The following is a 23,250-nucleotide window of genomic DNA, read 5'->3' as shown; positions in this document are numbered from 1 at the left end:
TAGCAGTGGAGCGACAAAATCAAAAGCAGCGTGCACGGGCCCTCAGGCCACTGCTCAGGTATGCACATCCTCTCTGGGCCTCAATGTCCCATCTTTGAGAGGATGCAGCCACTCTGGAAGGTCCCCTGGCCTGCTGCTCCAGGGCCCCCTGCTGCTGTGGCTGCTGCTGCTGCTGCTGCTGCAGCTGCGGCTGCGGCTGAAGCTGTGGCTGCGGACGGACGGGCTCCTTTGTTTCCACACTCAGCTGCTCTGGCCGGCCTCCCCGGGCTCTGCCCTGTTTTGTTTGTGTTGCTGGACCTACTACAGACGCACTCCTGGCAGCGCAGCTGGGAGTACAGCCGAGGCTTCCTCTTTCGCTCAGTTCCTGGCCGCTTTAGTAAGAACAGAAAAGGTGGGCAGGGGCCAACTGGCAGAAGCCACAGAAATAGCAGCGCATGATTCTCATAGGAGCAGCAAGAAAGGTCGGCACGCAGGACCCCGCCGTCTGCCGAGCTCTTTCATTGACTAAGGTTGCTTTTGGCACACACAGGCACAAGGGGTTTCCACGCTCATTTCCCTCCGGTCAGAGCAGACAGCTTTGGCGATAGACAACTCAGAGGCAGGCCAGCAACCGACTGTCCAGGGACAGGAGATGGAGACATTCAATTGCAAAAGCCACATGGGAACCCCACAATCTGAATCTCTCAACGCGTTCTGCAACATGGAAACTCCCCGGGGACCTACCGAGGGCCAGGCCACCTCTGAGCCATGGGAAAAAGTGTGCAGTTCGAGGATGTGTAAGCGGCAGTGAACCGGCCATCCCAGCACACGCGTGAGAGGAGGGCTCCGGGATTAGCAGGCTTGCTTCACCAGCATGCCGCTCTCATTAGCTACTGCCGGGAGGGAATACGTGTGGCGCTGTCTGCAGCGAGGCAGAGGGCGGCGAGTGAGTCAAGCTCTCTCCTTCCGCACGGTTTCTCCTCTCCCTGTCATTCTCTCCAGCTCTTTCTGGGTCTAGGACAATACTCAGGTCGAGACAGCTCCAGTCATAGCTGGATCTTTCCACTGCTTAGTAAGTAGCACACAGGAGGATTTGCTGGAGTGGTTTTTTGTTTTGTTTTGTTTTGCTACTATTAAGCAAGATTGCTTCATAATCCTTTAAGTGTTTTTTAGCCAAGTTTTATTTACATATCCTGGCCAGCCAGCACGTGACTAACCCAGGATGTCACGGAGGGAAGAAGGCAGATGCTACATCTGAAAAAAATTCTGATGCTGTTTCACTCAGGAGACACAAACAGCTGAGCCATCAAGAGGACAACTGTTTGTTGGGCCAACACCACACAAAACTCTCAGACTCTGGAGATCCTCAGAGACGAGAAGAAGGAGCTGCTGAGGTAGGGGGCAGAGATGCAAGTAGTTCTGCTTCTGTCTCCTTCTCTTCCTTTCACTCTCTCCACTCCGGGGGCAAAGCGTTAGGAAAGCCAGATGCCTAAAGCATCTAATACATGTGAATGGTGGTAAATTGTCAACTCACTGTACCACAAATGAGACACTTGAAATGTAACGCCTTCCTCCCAATTTACACACCACCCAGAAACAAGCTGCATTGGCACCGACAGAAAGGAAATTTGAACCATTTCCCTAAAGGCATTCTTTCAATCCATATCTACTGAGTGGTTTTATGTGACAGAATCATGCTAGACATATCAAGGAGCTTTTTGTATCTTTTACCATATGATAATGATAAATAGAGCCATTTCTCAAAACTGTATCTAATGATCTACCAGAAAGTTAAATGGATCCTGACTTATCAGTGAGTTTTTCTTTAAAAAAGTAAGAGACCTAAAACTCAAGATCTAGATTCTTAGAAAAAGAATCTCTTCACCAATGAGAAATTCTTAAATATTAAAATAAGCATTTACCAGGAGGTATCAGTGAGGTTCTGACTATATATAGTCTGCTTCTCAAGCAAAACATACCACAACACAGACAGTAACTTTCTATTTCTCTTATCCCTCCATACTGCCTAGCTTTGCACTTTAAGCAAGTCATTTAGCTTCTCTGAGTATACATTTTATTATCTTTATTATGAAGGGGCTGCGTTAGGGATTTCTAATTTCTCATTTACTTCTAAAACGAAGTAGTTGTTGAACGAAAGTTTAATATTGTCAATGGCAGCGTTTATTTTAATCTTTAAACACAAAGGGTAATACATGCTGCGCAGCACAAAAATAGCTCATTGCCATAACCTCTGAGAGAAATAGTTTTGCAAAATTTTCCTTGCTCTTCTTGGGGGAAAAAAAAATATCATGCCATCGGGCTCTGTGAGGCGATGCCGGAGACAGAGAATGGAGATAGGAGTTTTATTTATTGCTTTAAACTGAAATATTTTGAAAGTGTTAGGATTTTCCCCCACGGAAAATGCTTTTGCCTCTAATATTATCGCCAGTGATAGAGAGTTAGTGTCGAGGGTTTGTGAATGGATTTCAGAATGTGCAAGTGGCACCTCCCATCGTTAGCCGTCTACATTTTTTTATAACCGCTTGCATACTTTTGGTCAACCACTGTAAAATAAACAGTCTTTCCCAAATGTTTTTGTTTTCTTTGACAGCACAGCAATAATTCACTTGGAATGCTGCAGAATAGAATAGCACTTTAATGCTGTTGTAAGAGTGGCTTTTTACGATTTCTATTCATCGAGTTGTTTTTCAGTTAAAAGATGCCAGACTGAAAAGAACATAAAATACTTTGGAGATGTGTTATGCTTAAATCTGTTCTCCCTATCCTTTCAAAATATATATATAAGTATAATATATGTATAAGCACACATGCACATGTGCATAACTGTGTGGATACACATATTCCATATATATACTAAAAATGATAGTCACCTGAAGTGTCTGCTTTGCAAGTGTCTTTGTTTTTGTACGTGTACTTTTGTTCCATACTTGAGAAGTAGAACATTGAAACTAAAGTACAGTTTTGTGTTCATGAAAATGAAAATGTAAATTAATATTTATTCCCGTCTAGAAAAGTTTTAGAAAAAAAATGTCCTAACACACTCACTGCTTAACTCGGTAAATATAAATACTCTTGCTCTTTTCTTCTCCAGTCATGCACATACTAACGAATAAGTTTAGAAAAAAAAAATATAAAGTTTGGTCAAAAAAGCTTTATTTCCTTTCTTTGGAGGGTAGGACGGGGGTGACCTCAGGTGTCTACAGTAGAGTAAAATGTACATCTATGTGTCAAAAATGGAAGGCTGAACTTTAACTGGGGAAACTGCAGTCTCCGTGCACCATTACATAGGACATCTTCACACTGGGCAACATTCGAAGTAAGAAGTTGGAGTCTGGGCAGTGCTCCATTTTCATCTTAACCACCCTCCCCTCTAAGAAAACCCCATCTCTAGTCTGCACAACATAGCTCTTCAACTGTGGTCTATGACCAGCATGAATAAGTCTTGTGTTAGGTTGAATTTCAGGAGCTGGGAGTTTATCAGCTGAGCCATCTCACCTGCATTCTTTGCAAGTGACTGGAGCCCTGGAAGCCTGGCCTCACTTTGGGCTCCTCCAGCAGAGAGCAGTGAAACACTGTCAATAAACTTAATTCTGAAAACCAGAGTAGCCTCCAAGCTAAGAAAAAGGCAAAGACAGAACTGGCAGGCTCATCAGAGTTGCAAAAAAAAAAAAAAAAAAATGGGGGAAACTGGGCTTGTAAATTTTAAAAACTGGATAGATGCTGATGTTGACAGCATTGCACATATTTATGCATTCTAATGTTGTCAAAATGGCACTTTATAGCAAGATAGATGACAAAAGAAAAAGTGCATGCTTTTGCAAAACCAATTTCTTATTTTAATCATGCCGTTACTGTACTATTATACATTTATTAGGCCACTTTCATTTGCAGTCCATGTTATCACAATGTCAACTCTTGAATCCCATTTTCTGGCCACCTACCTTGGCAGTTCTTCAAGCACCCCTTGTTTGCAGCATAGGAACTGCTTGGTCAACCAAATGCAAGAAGCAGTTTATACATATGCATTCCACAGGATATGCGGTTGCAGAGAGCCATTTTAAAAAGCTTGAAAATGGCTTTTATGGCTCCAGTTCAAAATGAGGTTCATAGTGGGGATGTGTAAATGTCACTTCCAGGTAAAGTGATTTATGACATTACACATGAACTTGTTAACAGTGTAACACAAAAATTCAAGAACTCCCCGGACACCTTGCCCTTGGCTGGGGTGTGAATAGGTTCTTCTCCTTCCAATCAACAAAACTGATGATAAAGAATATTAGTAGATAGAATACATTTGTGATAAACTGCTCTCAAAAAAAAAAAAAACAAAAAACACACACACATTTATTTTCACAAAGGAAGTATGCACATTTACAATCCCATGTGGTACTTGGGATCTGACCTGTTACTTTTCTTGGATGAAAACGAGTTTAACAAAACAAACAACCTCACAGACATGGGCAGCAGAAAGGTGGGTTACCAGAGAAGAAAGAGACAGGAGGGAGGTTGAAGAGGGTACAGGGGGCCAGGGGGCCAAATATATGGTGACCGAAGGAGACTAGACTTTGAGTGGTATAATATAGAGATGATGTATTATAGAAATGTACACTTGAAACTTATGTAATGTTATTAACCAATATCACCCCATTTACTTTTAAAAGGACTTTAAGCTATTATTTTTTAAAGCAAGGATAGCAGAGATATTATGCTAAAGACATCTAAGAAAGACAGGTAGATCATTCATTTGCTCCACTGCAGTGAAAGATAATGCTCTACGTATATATCGCACAACCTTTTAACTAGTGACTCGATGAGCTCCCATTCTGAAACTCTTTGCTGTCTTCAAGTGCTGGGCTCAGATGCCAGCCTCTGCGTGCAGGCTGCCAGAAGACTAAGTGAGGCATGGGGCACTACACATTAAAGGGGAGAGAGGTCAGCATGGCATCATGCCCGAAAAGCATGCTGTACAAAAGATGAACTTCGAAGAGACGGGCTCGCATCAAAAGTAACCGCATGTTTTACATTCCCCCAGTGACCAGGGTCATTTTACCTTCCCCTGGAATCTCCTCTCAGCCATTCTATCTCCTACTTCTTGAAGGAAAATTCCTTCCTTCCGTCCTCCTTGCAAAGCCCCTCTCCGCAGTGTGATTCCAGCAAAAAGAATACCTCGCCACCAGAAAACTACTTTCAGAGGGCAAATAAAGCTGCAGCTGGCACACCTAATGGCACAGCTTCTTTGGGAAGGACGAATGTGGCAGATGCACAGGAAGCATTGCTTGGGAAAGCGAAGCCCTGCTGCTCTACATCAATGTTCCCACCCCCTCGCCTTTCCCAAGGTCTCAGTGAGAAAACCTTTTTTTCCCTTTTTGTTCTTATCAGTTTAAACAAGAACAATGAATTCCTCAAGCCCTGCAAGAATGTGACAAGGTGTCAACAAAGCCAACCAGGAAGGTGATGTATGGCCCGTGGGCTGCAGCTCCCATAAATCACTTCACACACCAGAGTTGCAAAGAACTGAGAGGGTGCCCTGCCCTGCAACCCAGAGCCCAGAGCTCCCTGCACCCTCACATGCACACACCTCACATTCACCCTTGTCCAGCACCCTCGCTGGATTCCACCTGTCACCTCTCCACCAACAGACCTGCTCAAGGGTTAAGTACTTTTCCTTCTGTGGCAAATGCTGCTCATACACGATGGGGTACTGTGTAATTCAATGTGCTTTAGGGATGTGTGTCGACACGGCTTTGTTGAAGGCTGTCTGGAAAGTTCTACTCAAAACCCTAATTTCGAAGGTTTATAAATGACAAAAGTATTTGTTCTTAGGTCAAAATTTGATTTAGAAAGTTTGGACTTTAGCGGTGAACTGATTTTATGGTTTTCAAAAATCGGATGTCAGAAATTGTTTTGTCTGCTTTATAAATGATACTAAGAGAAACTGAGAATTACCAGTCTAGAATTCCTTTCTGGATTCCTAGGATGTGGCTTTCTTGAAAAAAAGAATTGGATATATAGTCGAGTACATACTGAAATTAGGAGGGGAATGGGAGTATTTAACATTGCCTTGTGCAAAGTAACTTATTGACAAATACAGAATTAGCAAATGAGATATTTACTATCACCGTTTTAATATAGCTAACTGATTTTTACTTTAGACCATGATGTGGGTATAAACTTCTGATGCAAAAACTCCTGAAAATATTTAAATACAAATGACTGACTAAATCTGCAGCAACTTTGAATCCATTCCATGAAAAACATGAGAATTTCTATTTTTTTAAAATGTCTTAAGTGCATATTTAACTAACAGACCAAAATAACCAAGTAATTTATTTATAAACATGCATTCATATGATAAACATGTATTCACATGTATTCAAACATGTATTCATATAAACATGTATTTATACAGACTGATCTGTAACTACTATACTCTTATATAACAAGTTTAGGGGGAAAAGAAAGAAAACAGTTTTATTGAAAACTAAAGGCAAAAACAGAAGAGATTAAACTCACCAGTGCTTGTGCTAATGGAGACCAGGGTGAGCCTGGTTGCAGGTCCATTTTTTCCCTCCAACCACTTTTTTTTAAAAGCAAAGATTCTAAAAATAGCTGGAGCAGCAGAAATGAGCTCATTCTCTACTAACTAACCTTGTTCATTCTCCCATGGTAGCAAAAATAATTCAAAGAGAAAGTAAATTAAAAAAAAAAAAGTAATGTCCACCAAATTGGTAGTTCAAACTCATAGAAAGTTGACTTTTTTGATGTAAGCCTTGGTATTAAAAAAAAAAAAAAAGCTAAATATATGAAAATCTGAATAAAGGATTATTTGCAATATAGTATAATCTTTGAAATAATAAACTAAGGTTGTTCAAATGACAAGTTCTTCTAGTGCATGTAAATAGGTCAACTCCGAATAATATTTATTTACTCATTCAAGAACACAGCTATTCGATTAAATGAAGTGCATCTGGTATTACTGCCAATAAGACGAGTGAGCAAAGCATGTACTGAGCCACTGTCAATGTATCTTCTAAGATGAGAATGGAGGAGTAAAATTCAATTTCCAACGTCTTTGGAAGAATTACCTGTTGTATTAACTCTATCTAACTATGAGACAGAAGGAAATTTAACTTTGGGTGGTGAACACGCCATGCAATATACATATGACGCATTATTATTAAATCGCACACTTGAAACCTATGTAATTTTATTAACCAATGTCACCCTAATAAATTTAACATAAATAAATCAATAAATATAAACATTTCTCTTTATTTTTACACACGTGTGATTTTGAAAACAGCAACAAAACTTGCCACAGCCATTGTGTCAAGCTACATAGTAATTCTATAGGATTATTACTAGGGGAATCAAAACTTTCTGGTCAAATAAAGGGAGAAGAGAAGATAAAATAAGTACGTGCACGTCTGTGAGATTCCAATTTTCTTGTACTGGAAAAACTTTTAGAAAAATCTATACCTGCTTTAAAATATGACTATTTTCCTAAGCTGGAGCTCCAAACTAGAAAAGGCAAAGGAGAGGACATCAGGGATGGCCATTTAAAATATTCTAATGTTTTTTAAGCACATTTATGAAAATATTTACCTTCATATATAGACACAGAAAAACAGATGAGTTAGAATCATCATCGTCCATGCTTTTGTTAAAAAAGGAAAAAGATATCTTGCTAAGCTTTAAGAAGTTTCGACGGGTAAATCTGGGCAGCCTGGTGCATATTATAAATCCGCCCAAAGAGCAATGACGTACAGATCACCTGTACTCCACCACAACGAACCTGGAGAGGCCTGTGGAATCACTTAAGCCTCCTTCTGAAAAAGACTCTAAAACAACTTCTAGAAGGAACCATGTCTTCAGATGATTTCCTTCCAACTGGAAAACCTAGGCCTCGTATAAAAGCAATTCACTTCCACTGAAAAGAAGAAGATTTCCGGAGTATTTAGATTCACGTCATTAAAGAGTTTTATCTACGTTTACACCCAATGAATCTCAGTAACACTGACGAAGCCTTCAACTAAGTAGCAGACTCTACATAGCTTTAAATTATATGCATTTTTATGGCTTTGTTACTTATATATTTTAATATCTTTACTACTTATGTATTTATTAATTTTGATTTTAAATTTGAAAGATAAAAATAAGCTTGATCTTCAATAATAATAATAAATGAGATCTGTGAAAGTATTAAGGATCAATTCTTACACTTATCTACAACTAGCTGGTGTCAATAAACAGATCGAGACTCAATTTCATTTTAATGCACACAGCAAAGAAAGTGCAATTGAAAAATTACTACAAATTGGCCTCCATTCCACGGTCACTTCTTTCACTCAGCAAGTACTTATTAAACACCCTGTACATGCAAAGAGCTATAGCAGAGCAAAAAGAAACACAAAATAGAATCTCACTTATTATTCGCCGTTAATTGGAATGCTTCGAACTGCCTTATACTATTAATTAGCTTTTTATATGTGTGATTTCTGAATTCAATAAGGAATTGTTAAATTCCATGGGTGTTCGGCTCAATCATTATCATTTAATAATGATAATTATTAAAATTATCATTTTAATAAGTCTTTATTATTGGACTTATTAAAATGATAATTCTCTGAGGATAGATATAAAATATGTGACTTAGTAATATAATAATCGTATTAAAATATATACATACTTTATCATATATATACATATATATGTACACACACACATATATACATTCTTTATGTGACTAAGACACTAACTTCTTACCCAACTCTCTTGGTATTAATAGGAGAAATTAAGTTTTATTTCTAATATATGTGACTTAATCACTAATAGTGACATTTGGAAGTCTCGCCTCTTCCACTCTATTAAAATACTATTCCTCCCACATCTGACTTCATGAGTGACTATTTGTAGCCACATACACTTAGCCTAGATTCAATGCAAATAATCTCAAGAGAATATCTCAAAAAAAAAAATCAAGAGAAGGAAATAAACCTTTTCTGTTGATAATTGCCCTATTGGCTGCTGACAGCACCATTCATTTCTAACATGCCTTGTAACAGAATCTAGAGGGCTCATGGTGTAGGTACAGACATATAGCTTGGATATATTCATTCATTGGAGACTTTTGGTAAGGCAGACACTGAGCTATGCACTGAAAACACAAAGGGGAAGGAGACATCGTCTGCTGTGTGAAAAACATGTAAACAATTATAGTACACTGCAAAATAGGCTCTCCTTGACTGGTATGCAAACCCCCACGATGGCAAAGAGGAGGGGTAATTAATTTTGGGAAGGGGAGTACCATATTTGAAGTGGGGCTTGGGAGATGTGTTGAGATTTGTCCAGATGGTGGTAAAGGTGAAGAATATGATAATTAGAGCAAAGGTGTGTAGGTTCCAGAAAAACCAGTCTTTTTGCACGAATGAAGTGAAGACTACAACTGGTGAATGAATGATAGGAGGCAAGATTAGAAACTAGACCTAATGCTATAATCAACATAAGAAATTTGGACTTTATCACTTGAGAAAATGGTTGCCATTGAAGGCTTTTGGAAAGACAGTGATACGGTTACCGTCCTGAGGATAGCACTTGTTATAATATTGGAGGTGGGTTAGAGAGAGAAGACCAGAGACAGCAGGGAGACTAGCAGACGACTAGTGCAAATAGTTCAAGTGAGGGATGATAAGGGCCCGAAAAGAGGAAGTAACAGTGGGAATGGAGGAAAAGAAAACTCAAAACATATGGAGCAATAAATGACTGTTGAAAACAACAGTTTGTAAGTGCTGAAAATGAAGAAAGTAGGGAGTTAAGAATGACTAGGTGAATTATGGCACTCTCAAGCAAGCTAAGAATACAGTCACTGAAATGTAGTTAGTAACCGAAACATAGAAGTCACTGAGCTTACTCAGAATGGACACACGGAAACGAAATACAGAGGTCCTCAGTTGTAACCCTGGAAATGCACAATCTGGGAAGCACAGGTAGAAAGAGAAGAGTCCACCAGATAGAAGGACTTTTCAGATAAAAGGAACATCGGGACTGGTTTTTGTTCTGGGATCTGAGGAGGGAGAGTTTGAAATAAGGTAGAGCGATCGATGTGTCAGATGTTTCGGAATAGACCTCAGGATGATGACAGACGTGTCCCTTGGATTTGGCAGTTAAGAGATTATCGGTGACCATATGTAGAGTACTTTCCATGGGATAGAAGAAGCCATATCACATGCGGTGCAGGAGTGAATGAATGATGTAAAGAAGTGAGACTATTTCCCACTGTGCCTCCCGTTGTCTCCCTGCCATTTCAGAATGGCTTCTGCCTACAAAAGACAGGTTGTCCCACCTCTTTTTGCTAAACCCAAGAAAGCTATGATGCTGCAAAGCACAAAGACACACCAAATAGGGAAGTCGAACACGCCGTTCATAATCACAGGTTATTCCATTATTCCTAGGCCTTTTTGAGGAAAATACCTGAGTGAGATATGGACAGAAACCAAACTGGAAGGGATTTTTAAGAGATCCTAAGAATCTCATTTGGCATTGTTCTATGGAGCTGACAGCCTGTGTGTGAACTAAAAATGGAGTGTGACTAGAAAAGGAATGTAGTTCTCTAACCTAAAGGGAAAACCACACTTTCAGGATTCTCATAGTAAAGGGATACGGTAATGGATAAAACATATTCTACCTCATTATTCTTTAGCTTTGAGAATCTAGATATAGAACATTCAAGATTCTCAAGAGAAAGAAAAAGAATAACATCTGGAGGCAAAGCTAAAGGTTTCTTGCTTCTATTAATGAACCGAAATTCAGTTTCCATTTGCACGCTAAAGGAAGAAATGCATATAAATGGATTAAGAGGGCCAGAAAGATACAGTGGAGCAAGAGTCAGCAAGCTTTTTCTGTAGAGGGCCAGATAGATAGTAAATATTTTCGGCTTTGCGGGCCAGGTGTTCTCTGTGGCAACTATTCAATTCTGCCAGCATAGTATGAAAGCAGCCGTGGACAATCCGTGAAAAAATAAGCATGGCTGTGTCCCAGTAAAACTTTATTTATGAATACTAAAATTTGCATCTCACATCATTTTCACGTCACGAAATTGTACTGCTCTTTCGATTGTTTTTCAACCATCAAAAAAATGTATACACTGTTCTTAGATTTCTGGTCGTTCAAAAACAGGTCATGGGTTGGACTTGACCTGTGGGCCAGAGTTTGCTGACTCCTATGCTAGTAGAATCTCACCCAGTTCAACCTCTTCCATCAGCCCAGATTTAGTAAATTTGAATGTCTGGATGTGGAACCCAATGATCTGTAGAGACCATTTATTTATACATTTGGCAGTTTTCAGACATATGGTTCTTCAGAAGTATCAAAGTTCTTCTCACTGTGACCCTGGGCTAATCGCTCACCTTGATGCTAACAGTAAAAGTTAGAATTAACCTAGGGGCTATACATTCAATTCTTCATTTAACAAGTATTCAGTGAGTAGCAATGGCTTTTCCAGTGCAGTAGGAGATAGTAAAGAAAACAAAAATGGGGACTATATCTTCCAGTCGTCTGCATCTGTTTGAGACAATAGACTCATGCATCGAGCCAGTGGTACAACAATTTCAACGCAAATTCATAAAATTAAAGGGAGAGTACTCAGTCTGCTAATATTTAGACCAGATTCCTAGAAGGAGGTAAATCTTTTCACTTTCAAGTTAATCGAAGCACGTGATGATTACCAGCTCCTGGCATTAGGACAGTATAAAAATCATCTTATAAAACACTAATTGACTGTATCATAAATATGTTTTAAAAACTGATGTTTTCAAGAAAAAAATCATCGTAGCAAATACAGTCATGTGTTGCTTAATGATGAAGATGTGTTCTGAGTAATGCCTCGTTAGGTGATTTTGTCATTGTGCAAGCATCATGAAGTGCACTTACATGCTTACACAAAAATAGATGGCATAGCCTACAACACGCCTAAGCCTATTGCTCCTAGGCTACAAACCTGTACAGCATGTTCGTTTATCTAATACTGTAGGTCATCTATAACACAATGGTAAGTATTTGTGTATCTAATCACAGAAAAGATAGAGTAAAAATGCAGTATAAGAGATAAAAATGGCACACCTGTATAGGGTACTTACCATGAATGGAGCTTGCAGGACTGGAGGTTGCTCTGAGTGAGTCAGTGAGTGGTGAGTGAATGTGAAGGCCAAGGACACTACACTACTGTACACTACTGTAGGCTGTGCAAACTGTCCCATAAGCCCTCCGATTCTTTCTGACAGGGTCAGAAATGGAACATCGAAGCTGTCAATGATGCTTCATGAACAGGGATGTGGGTTGGACTGATTGGAAATATTGAAGAGAAACTGGCTAGGTACGGATGGATCACCATAATTATGACTATCAGGAGGGAGTGAAAGATGGCCTGAAGATCAAAAGTAATAAAAAATCAGGATGAAGAGAGAAAGGAACATAGGAGATTGCCATGGCGATATAGTTTTGGCTATTATATGTTGAAGCAGCGGTCAGATTAAGGAACTTTGTTATATTCATTTTTACAAAGGGTGTTTAACATGGAGAGGGTGTAGAACAGGGGACTGGATATTTTGACTTTGGAAATTTGTTTTGGGTTCCATTGACCCTACCTGGCACAAAGGGCTCTCCCTGGAATTGAACTGATGGAAGAAATAAAACTTACCTATGCTTTACATCATTACAACCTGAAAATATTTCCAAAACATAGGGACAGGCTGGCTTCACTCTGCTACAGAAAGCTTTCACTAAAGAGGCAGTGATGTTTAATACTTGTTAAAGTAGCTCCTGTGGACCTGTATCCTTGTACAGGATCTTAGGTCATCAACAAATAATTTAGAGCAATGTACCCTGAAGACCAGCAAGCTAGATCTGGGAGGGCTATAGTGCCCTCTGAGTATGAAGCATGGGATTGAGGGGGAGAGGTTGGACAGGCTCCTCTGTGCTGAAGCAAGTCAGTAGCCGACTGACTGGGATGTAATTTATGCACTTAAAATTGAAGTGTTATGAATGAGAGAGACTCTATTGCCCCCACATATATTGGTCCCATCACCAAAAAAATAAATTCCTCCTGACCCATATATCCTCCTGTCTCTTACGGGAGATTCAGCTTCATTACAATTTTCATTACTGTCACATATGCGGTCCACCGTTGATCAAAATGCTGTTACATGGCGAATAACTAATTCTCAAGCATCTGTCATGAGACTATCTATGGCTACGGATGTAAGCTTCTGACCGAGCCAATATTTTTAATACGTCAAATCAAATCTGATCAGTCATCCTCTTACTCAGAAATCTTTCACAGCTTCCCATTCCTATGATGCTCAATCTCCTTGGGCATGCTATGCGTAGCCCTCATGACCTGTTATCACTTACTGTTCGGGCTCATTGTCCACATCTTTCTCTTATCCATGCCACAGCCCTAATTTACACCATCCAACCCATACCAGCTGCTCTCATGTGAACATTCCCTACACTCCCCAGTCTCCATTGATTCACTCCTACTTTTCACACAGCGTGGAAGGCTCCCTCTAGGAACTTCCTCTTCCAGCTGTCCTATTAAAACCTATTCATTCTTTAGGGCTCAGCCAAAGCGCCATTCATCTGTTTCTTAAAGCCTTTCTTATTTTACCTAGTTGGAATAAAGGCCTTATAAATCTTTGTTTATGATTTGCACTTTGGCAAGATACTTTTAAAATTCCTACTACATAAAGCTCTCATAAAGATTAAATAATAAAACAAAATGTTTACAATGCACTTAGCATAACTTCTGACACATAATTAGAATTCAAAATGAACAGAAATTTCATGTGTATGCATACCTTCCCTTAGACTATAAGTTCTTAAAGCTAAGAACTGCATTTTATTTACTTACATGCAAACCTATTACGTTAAGTGCTTAATAAATCTTTATTAAAGGTGATTGGGGTACTGAACACTACATTTTTACAAAGCATAACCAATGCTTTTAATCCTGAAGCTAAGTGTGAAAAGAACTGAAAAACTGAGATCTCCATAATCTTTCTAGTTGAGTTGGCTGCATGTGTTTTGGAGTATGACAGACCTGGGTTCTAGACTCAGTCGTATTACTCTCTGTGTATCTGTGAAAGTTACTTAAATTTTCTGAGACTTGGTTTCTTCATTTATAAAATTATGTCAATCAAGTATGCTTTGAAGGTTTACTCTGAGGTCTCTAGAAAAATGCCTGGTATTCAGTAGGCATTTAATACGTATTGATTACGAATACCAAGCAGGACTCTGTTTAGATGCCCCACTGACATTACCTACATTTAGAAATGAAGCTCAAAATAGTAAATACCAGAATAAAATGAAACTGTATTTCTTGACTATTCTTTCTTAAATACATAAACAAAGCAGCAATCTCTAGCCCTTTTGTTGGAAGAGCCAGTGTACTGAGGGCAGTTTACTGTGATTCCTGAGGAGTTAAGTACTGACAGCATTCTCTTCAACTTCTCCCTGATGATCTCAGCAGAGAGCAAGAGGGGAGTGTAGATCATGATGTCAGATTAGACTTGAGGATCCATCAACCTGTGAGGTAGAACTTTAAAAGCTATGATAATTACCATCTGCTGGGTAGGCTCCCTGAAATACAACCACTGCGTTTCACTTCCTAGTCATTGCTGTCATCTTTCTGCATTGTTCTGTGATCCACCATATTCCTTCTCTGGTTTTGCTTTGATTTATGTATGTACACAATGATGGTGGTCATGGTACCCTACCCCAAATGATATATATCCCAACTCAACTGACTCAGAGAACCCTACACAAAAAGGCATCAAAGTCTATTTGGTATTGGGCTGAGTGAGTAGAATCCTTAGAAAATGGGTTTTAGACTCATTCTGGCTAACCATTCCATCAACTGAATGTTTTGCAAAAGTTTCTGCCTCTTTGATCGAGGAAGTATAGCAGCTTGCTAATGCCTCTCTCTTAAAATATGTCACAGGAAATCAGTGGTAATCTACTTGTACTCGATGTGACTCACTTGTACGCGATGTGTTGGCGGTTTAGGGCAGCAGTATATTAAGAGTAACAGAGTTGACAACTTATTAAAATGATGCTAGCATCCCCATAGATTCTAATGAGGATTTAGGTAAAAGACTTAAGAGAGAACATGCAAGACTGACCCTACCTGCGTTGTTCTGTCATAGCACCATTCCCTAAACCATCATTTAAGATGTACTGAATTAGACAAGAACTGCAGACATAGCAAAGAAACTCTTGCTTCAATTTTTCTCTGTATTCAAGGTAAAGGGAGTTTTGGGCCCAAATGAGGTGACTCATATGGCCTCAGTTCTCTCTTCATTTCATGCTCAGACGCAGCCAAGACTGGAAAGCAACCTGACCCCTCCCTGACGGTAGGGGACCGCCTCCGGGATGATATTGAGTTTTCATTCTCCGTGTGCTCTGTAAAACCACCTACCTCTCAGAGAAGCACTTTGACATGTTCTAAACTCTAACAACAAATGAAAATGGCATTTCGAAAAAAAAATAAAGCCAGAACAAAGAAGTCAGAAATATGATACCGCAAGATCAGGCACTTATCTGCACTGCAAGTGAAAAAAGATTCAGACTCAAAGAACTTAGCAATTTAACCACTAGTTTTCTCCTGAGACTGTACTGTCACAAGAGAGCCTTACATTTCCAGTGGCATTCAACAGATTCTCTCTTTTCAGTGAGGCCAGCTGCACAAGGTTACTGGATATTTGTTCCTTCCCAGACAGAGAGCTCCTTTTGTGAGTGCTGTTGGAGAGAGAAAGAGCTCAAAAGGGAGTGGACATTGCAAGACAAAAAGGACAGCTCTACAGGTGCCTGTGACATCTGTTTCTATTTTGCACTGTGGCCTATCAGTGGAAGGCCAACCTTTCATCAATTTAATAACATGGCGCCCAAGTCCAGTCATTAAAGCTGGGACTTCAGGAAATGTGTGAGGAAGAGAAGCCACATCCTTGCTCTCCAGGTACTTCCAGTCTTGTTCAGGTGACAAACTTAATGTATATTAACTCAAATCTTTTCCTCACTTCCTTCAAATTTCCACCCAAAAGTCTTCTCCCACAGGCAGCCTTAGACACCGACTTAATCGCTCATGTCTCAACTCCGTGTTCCCCACAAGACTCATATCCTTCACTTTTTACACAATTGGAACTTGGCGGAAGTGTTCTTCAGTTGATTCCTGTGTGCTCAGTCCAACTGATTTGTCAGTATCATGAGGACAGGGTTTGGGTTTTCTCTTTCCTTTGTGTCCTTTCACAATAATTTGTTTTGTAGCTTAAACAAAATAAACACTCACTAAGGGAGGATGGGCCAGCCAATTCCGACTCCTCCTGCTCAGACACCACTCCAGGTGTGCTGGTTCCTGGCCCTCCCAGAACAGATTAAGTTCCAAGAGGTTCTCCTTCCTGAGAAGCTCTCCAAATTTTTCTGCCACCTTTGTATCCAAAAGCAAAGGCTTTCTCAACAGAGCCAAAAGTTAGGAAAGAATTCAGTGTCTTGGTGGGCTAGACTTCTGCTCGTCATAAAAAAAGAACAAGTGGCTGCTTCGACATAGTTTGTGACATTAACTACATTCAGGAGCACCGGTTAACAAGAGCGGGTCCTCAATTCACAGTGTCAACGTTTTTTGTTACATAAGCCAGTAATTTAACCCACAACTCAGGAGGCTCGTACACCTCTTTCTTCGCAAATTCTGTTTTCCCTTTTACTATATTCTTCTGCAGTGTTTAGACACTAGAAAACCGGAACTGATTTCTCCTACTCCATGCCTACCCACCCCTGTACTGGCCCTCACTTCCTCCTTCTCTGCCTGTCACTCTTTCTGCTCTCATCTCTACAAAGAAAGCAATAGCAGAAAGAACAATTTGACTCCGATGGGTTAAGACGGCACAGGCCAAGTTGTGTTGATGCATGTTGGCTACATCTCAGCTCAGTGACAGTAATTTTTTTTTTCTAAGTTAGCACAGCTAAAAAGAACAACTATTTTCATTAATTACTACTTTGATGGCTTTCTTAAATCTGTGCTGAAGAATGAAAGGTGGCCTAAAACGGCAGAGGTCATATTTTATTTCAACTTTGAAGCTTAGAAATAGTCACACAGGTATCACGAGGAGAATAGATATAATGAATTTTCTTGCTTTTTATCTCATACTTGCAAGATATCCTTGGGTGTTCTGCCCTGGAGATAAGAAAAATAATGCTGAATGCTCAGTTAGCCCCTCCTAATCCCCTCCTCCCATCTGCTGTTAATGCCAGCCGACAGATCTATCAGCTATAAGGCTGGCTCCTTGTCATTTGGGGCTCTAAGTTCACACAGCAACTCCTCCATGATGCCCACCCAGACTATCCAATCTAAAACAGCCTCCCCCTACTCCAGTACACTACTCGTCACATGAACTTGGTTCAGTTTAATTCATAACTCCCATCACTGCTGGAAATGGTTATTTTTATTTTTGAGTAACTAAACCATTATTCATGATTCCTCTCTAGAATATAAGATTGATGACAATGGGGGCCTTGGACTGCTCGTCAGTATGTCTACAATATCTAGCAGTTCCACAAATTTGATTCTTCATCATTTTAGCCAAGAATTATATAGCTTGACTATTAGAGAAAAATAGATGGGGACACAGATGCTTAGAACAAAGGTCTTTCCATCTTGACAATGGAGAAATGAAAAAGTGTCACTCTTGTGCATCCCATTCAAATTTGAACTTTAGACAGTTTGAGGACTAACTTAGGTTTAAATATAATGTAATTATTTAAAACAACAGCTATATTTTCAGTGCCCATATATTTAATTATTATCAAGTGCTTTCATTTCTACCTGTTAAATGTAAAGTATAAAAAGCTCACTCTCATGAAATTAAACAAAAATACACTAATGTGCAAAAGAGCTAAAGGTAATAAAGTGGATTATAATATTTCTAATTGCAGTTAAGTAAGCTGACAAATACAGGCCAATGACAATTTTATCCTGGTGTTCAAATGGCCATTGTACATGCAAACTAAAGGAAAATCTACTACGTATGTTAAATATAAACACTACAGAATCATTTGTAGTGTATCTTAGGAAAAAAGAGGATATATTAACATTACGACATTAATGTTAATGTCACTAATTTAAACCATTTTTTCCTAGTATGTTAAATATTTCCCTGTATTTTTTTTTTAAAAACTTGAACATTAATAAGAAATGGAGCAATCTCTGCCAGATGCAAGGTGAACATGTACTGCCTATGAAATAGCCAACAATGAAGTCAGTAACATAATAGAAGATTTCAAAGAGGTGCAAGAAAATGTTGGTATTTTCTTAATACTTATAATTCTGGCTACATAACTTTATAACACTACCCAGTTAAATTAACATGTGAGTCAATTATCATCTTGACTGCTTTGTGGCATTCTTCAAATCTCTTTAAATCCCTTACTTAAGTTTGCTTTTATGAAAAGCACTTACCCATGTCTCGGGGGTGTTCTGTGAATTAGGAATCCTGGAGCCCACAATGCCTAAGCATGGCCAGCAGGACAGAAGCTAATAAGCACTATGGAAATGGGCCTGCTTAGTTACTATGGATACGTCAGAAATAAAGGATTCCTATTCGTGGTAACCATCAGCAACCACTAGCACAAACTCCCACATGCTACTTGGACCTAAATATGGTCATAAATGTTTACTGTGCATCCATAACATTCATGGAACTGTTCTAAGACGTTAGAGCCACAGCTCGAGAAACAACATGTCCCCCCCACCTTCATTCAATTTGCCCATCCCATTTTCCATTTGGAGAAGTCAAAGTTTTATTCTTCAATTAGCTTTACAGAATGGAGCATTTTTGTTGGATTACTAAAACTCCTTAGCCAGAATCAGGCGCAAGTGCAAATCTTGTGCCCAGACAGCTCACCTAGTGACACCACACCCTTCAAAAGTTTGAAAACTTATTGTCTGCTCAGTGTGGAGGTGGCAACTCCTGTAGCCTGAAGAGCAAGTCCTCTGCCAGGTCAGAGACGCTGAGCCTAGAGTTTGTGACTCTGGCGGTCTTACTCATGGGAATACCTTCCAGACCTTTTCTTGTGAATGAATCCCAAGTTACAACTCAGTTTCTCATCACCTGATCCATGCAATGAGTATCACTTTGGGTTTTTTTTGTTTTTTGTTTTTGTCTTTGAAATCTAATGATCCTTAAAGTCAAGGCTGTCAGTTTAAACACTCCAGAGACATTTCACTCTTCATTACAAATGTTCACTTTGTACCTCAGAAAAAAAGGTGCAGTCAGTTTGGTGGGACCAGACCTTGCACTTGCGTCCTATCTTGCTGAACAGTTTCAGAAAAACAACAGAAATGCTCCATTCTGTAAAGCAATTGCACAACAAAACTTCAGCTTTTTCACATGGAAAATGGAATGTCACTCGATATGAGTGAATGATCTGGCCCCAAAAGGACTCTCCTTAGTTTCATTTCCCTGCTCTCCTTGAGTGCTGATAGCATGACCAGAACTTTAGAGTTCGTTGCTGTCCATGGCATGCCTTGATGGCGAGCTTAGTCTAGTGAGTTAATGTCTCCAGTAATAATCATGTTAATTATCACGAGCTGAGCATGGGGGAGGCGGGGGCATCGGAACCATACACAGGTTCAGGCTTTGGTGGGATAGCTTAGGGAGGATGCAGTGATGGTCACTGGTCCACGTACCATCTCTGGGAGCCAACAACCTATATTATCTCTTTTGTGTGCAATGGTCCCCATATTCCCTTTCTTCTCCACTTTCTGTATCACTTTTCTTTTCCTGCATTTTCTTGAGAACTTCAATTTACAGCCATAGCTTCAATTCGTATGAATGGCTCCCATATCTTTATCTGTAGCTCAGCTCCTTCTCCGAAACTTCATACGTACATACATAACTAAGAATGTGAGTGTTTCATCTCCACCTGGAACTCTAAACCCATTCTCCTTCCTGGTCTTTTTTTCTCTTAGTTAGGAGCATGGCCACCTTCTAAGTGGCCCATGCTACAAGTCTCTGACACCACCTTTTCGATGTTTGAAGTACAAGAGATTTCTAACAACTGACTTGCCTTTTGTACAATCAAGCAGATTAACTGTTCTAAAACAGTATTTTAAATACACTTTCAGACATATTTCGTTTTTCCTCAACTCTTGCCTAATATAAAAACGTAAAAGTGCTTAAAATATCTGAGCCTGTTGATAGTTGATATTGATTGTAGGAAGCAGAGAGAAAAGTAGATAGAGAAAAAGCCATTTTCTATTTTTTGAGGTTGTGGTGTGTGTGTTTATGTCTGCATGTTGTATAAGATTCTGAGAAAAAGTAAACATAACCAATGCTTGTTCTTTTGTTATCATCCTTTAAAATCGAAAGTTATACTGTGGAATTAGGGACATACTTATGCATAAATTGATTTTTTTTTTCAAAAATATGTTGGCATATTAAATTTTAAAGTGTAATCTATTCATAAAATAGCTGCAATATTTCTTTTCTGAATCTACTTTAAGATTTTATCATTTTGGTTACCATGGACATACAAGGTGCTTAAATTAAAATATAGAGAGCATCTAGGTTTTTACAAACTTCAAAGAAGTTGACATAACCTAAAAAGAGGTGCAATATTTAGAAGAAGAAAACTAATTTATTTTCCGAACTCAGTGTTCCATAGTGGTCCACATACATAGAAAGATGATTAAAAAATAAGAAATATATTCACATACAAGTTTTGCCTTGTAAGTGAACACCGTTTCATCCATCTCAATCAGCAAATGTCGTTTCTTTAAATGATCTTTTTAAGAATCGGTCACAGACACATTGCATTATTTATTTATTTTTTTTAATTTGGAGGAAAATCCTCCAAAATAGACATAACCCTTTTCAAGTGTGCAGAAGAGCGTGCCACCATATTGTCAATACCGTGGTGGCAGCTTCCCTTTAGAATGTGTCCCTGAACTAACCTTAGGAATACTTACTACATTTTGTTATCTTTGAAGGTATTTTTCCAACATCTGCTTCTAAGTCTACTTTCTATTTTGTAATCTCATTGAATGCAGTAGCAGTGCTAATGTCACTTATATTTATGTCTCTAAGTATTGGATCCAAGAGATTAGCAGCAGCAGTAATTCCTCAGGGTCCAGTAATTAATGACATAATACTGTGGAAATACTTATTTTTAAAAAGCTTCCGATTACATAGTTTTAAGAAATCATCTTGTGGGAATGACTTAAGTAGTCTAGCCATATACTTCTTTTCTTCATCCAATGAGTATGTTAAGCAACTACTGTATACCACTGTTTTAGGTTTTGAAGAAAATGCAAAACCAAAACGTGATAACTCTTCTGAAGGAGTTTACAAAACTGGTAAACAAAAATAAGAAATGTTCAAAAATTATCAGAACAAGAGAAAATGGATAGTGCTATAAGCAAGACATTAATAATGTGTGTTCTCATGTTCTAGGGGTGAGACATCTAAACTGGGCGTTGAAGATTTAAAAAGAGGTGAAGCAGTCGAACATGGAGACAGAGAAATTCTACGTAAAAGAGAATGTGAGAAAGTGTCTGTTCTGTTTATGGAGTAGGAAGTTTACTCACTTGGCTACATATATCTGTATGCATTTTACATATACACATGTGAAAATGGTTAACAGAGCGCTAAATGATTCTATTTACGTGATCTAAAAAAATTTGTAATTTATTCAGTCACTAATGATGAGTCATTGGCAGTTTCTGAACGGAGGAATGACCTGACAGAGAAACGGCCTGAAACAATAATCTGGAAGTAGCCAAAGAACACAAATGTAACTTTTTTAAACAAATGCAACACAAATGTAGATTAAGGGAGGTACAAGGTATGTGTATGTGTGGAAAATTTAAGCAGACTTTAGGTAGAGTGCTTCCAGACTTTACCCTCCCCAAATAAAACACTTTTGAGAGTAAAAGGGGGTGCTATTGTGAGTTAACTGGAAAAACGAGAATAAACTGGGACTGTCCTGAAAAAGAGCATGATATATGGTCGTATTAATTATAGGGCACTTGTGTGGCATTTTAAGTGATAATAGTTTTATACTGTATAAAGTACTTCGTCTAAAAATGGTTTGAAAGTTAAGCCCTCTAGAAGGAAAAAAAATCACGTTTTTTTGTAATACCTCCCATCTCAAAGCCATAAACACAGGACAATCCACTTATGGCTCACTCAGTGCTATTGCTGAATCATGAATTGTCTGCTCACTGCCACAGAGAAAATCCTGGTTCTTTGTATTTCATAAGTTCTTTGAGGACAAGGAATATGTTTTCTTTGTATCTAAACTTCTTCCAGGATCAATCACAGATGCTCGCATATAAAACGATTTGATTTTTGGTGTATTGAATTAGGCAAGAGACCAAAGGCAGAATATGGTAAATTTTTAGTCGAAGGGCACTAAGTCTCTTCCTGGGGCAAGAGACAGTTAGAATGAAGCTGATACAAAGTACCATAAAGATAAAAAGGAAAGATGTGAAGAGAAGTCAGAGACATAGTAGATCCAAAGATGACTGTACTGTCCAAGACAGTAGCCACTAGCCACATATAGTTATTAAAATTCAAATTACTTGAAATAAAACCAAATATTCAGTTTCTCAAAATCACATCTCAAATGTTCAAGTAGCTACATGTGGCTAGTGGCTACCACATTGGATGGCACAAATATAAAACATTCCTGTCACCACAGAAAGTTCTATTGAGGAGTGTGGCTCCAGAAGAACCAGGAGAATCCTAGCACCTTCAACGAAAGTGAAAGAAAGCGGAGGGGCTAGGTCTGAGAGGCAAAGCAGCATCTGAGCTTTTCATGGATGTCAAAAGCCGAGGAAAAGGAAATGAGAAGCAGACCGGGAACACTTGAGGACCTTTGAAAAAACAGGCTCAAGAAAGTCTGATTGCAAATGAACAACTACTTGGAGGCTCTAAGTGAGGCTGGTGAACAAGGAAAGAAGTAGGACAAGAACTTGAGTGCCAATTAGGACAAGACTTCTTAGCTTGACTCCTATTTCTTTTGGTGCAGATCTGTGTCCTGTAATTGTTCAAATCCTCCACCAAGTCTAGCCTCTATATCTGAAGCTGATAAAGGTGGAGTCATGAACCGGTGATACAAATAAAAATGGTCCACGAGCATCATGCCTGGGAGATGCTGTCCGCATTTCTCCACAACATCACGGATGGCAATATTCTAGGATTC

At 39.1% G+C, this 23,250-nt stretch overlaps 1 protein-coding gene and 1 long non-coding RNA gene across 5 annotated transcripts in view; one reads left to right on the top strand and one right to left on the bottom strand.

The window, feature by feature from the left end:
* HMGA2 (high mobility group AT-hook 2) overlaps nt 1–23,250 on the bottom strand; it is a 135,452-nt gene that overhangs the window by 76,529 nt on the left and 35,673 nt on the right. The gene's annotated exons all lie outside the window — the stretch shown is intronic.
* On the top strand, nt 826–22,047 carry LOC111729625. 2 transcript variants are annotated; one of them, XR_002776307.1, is made up of 2 exons: nt 826–1,373; nt 21,498–22,047. It is a non-coding gene; the product is annotated as an uncharacterized LOC111729625 (long non-coding RNA). The 2 variants fall into 2 exon arrangements; XR_002776306.1 differs by lacking the exon at nt 21,498–22,047 and adding an exon at nt 5,380–6,793.

Source organism: Pteropus vampyrus, unplaced genomic scaffold (genome assembly GCF_000151845.1).
Source record: "Pteropus vampyrus isolate Shadow unplaced genomic scaffold, Pvam_2.0 Scaffold9, whole genome shotgun sequence".
In the NCBI taxonomy this organism is placed as follows: Eukaryota; Metazoa; Chordata; class Mammalia; order Chiroptera; family Pteropodidae; genus Pteropus; species Pteropus vampyrus.
This window is presented reverse-complemented; position numbering and strand designations above follow the sequence as displayed.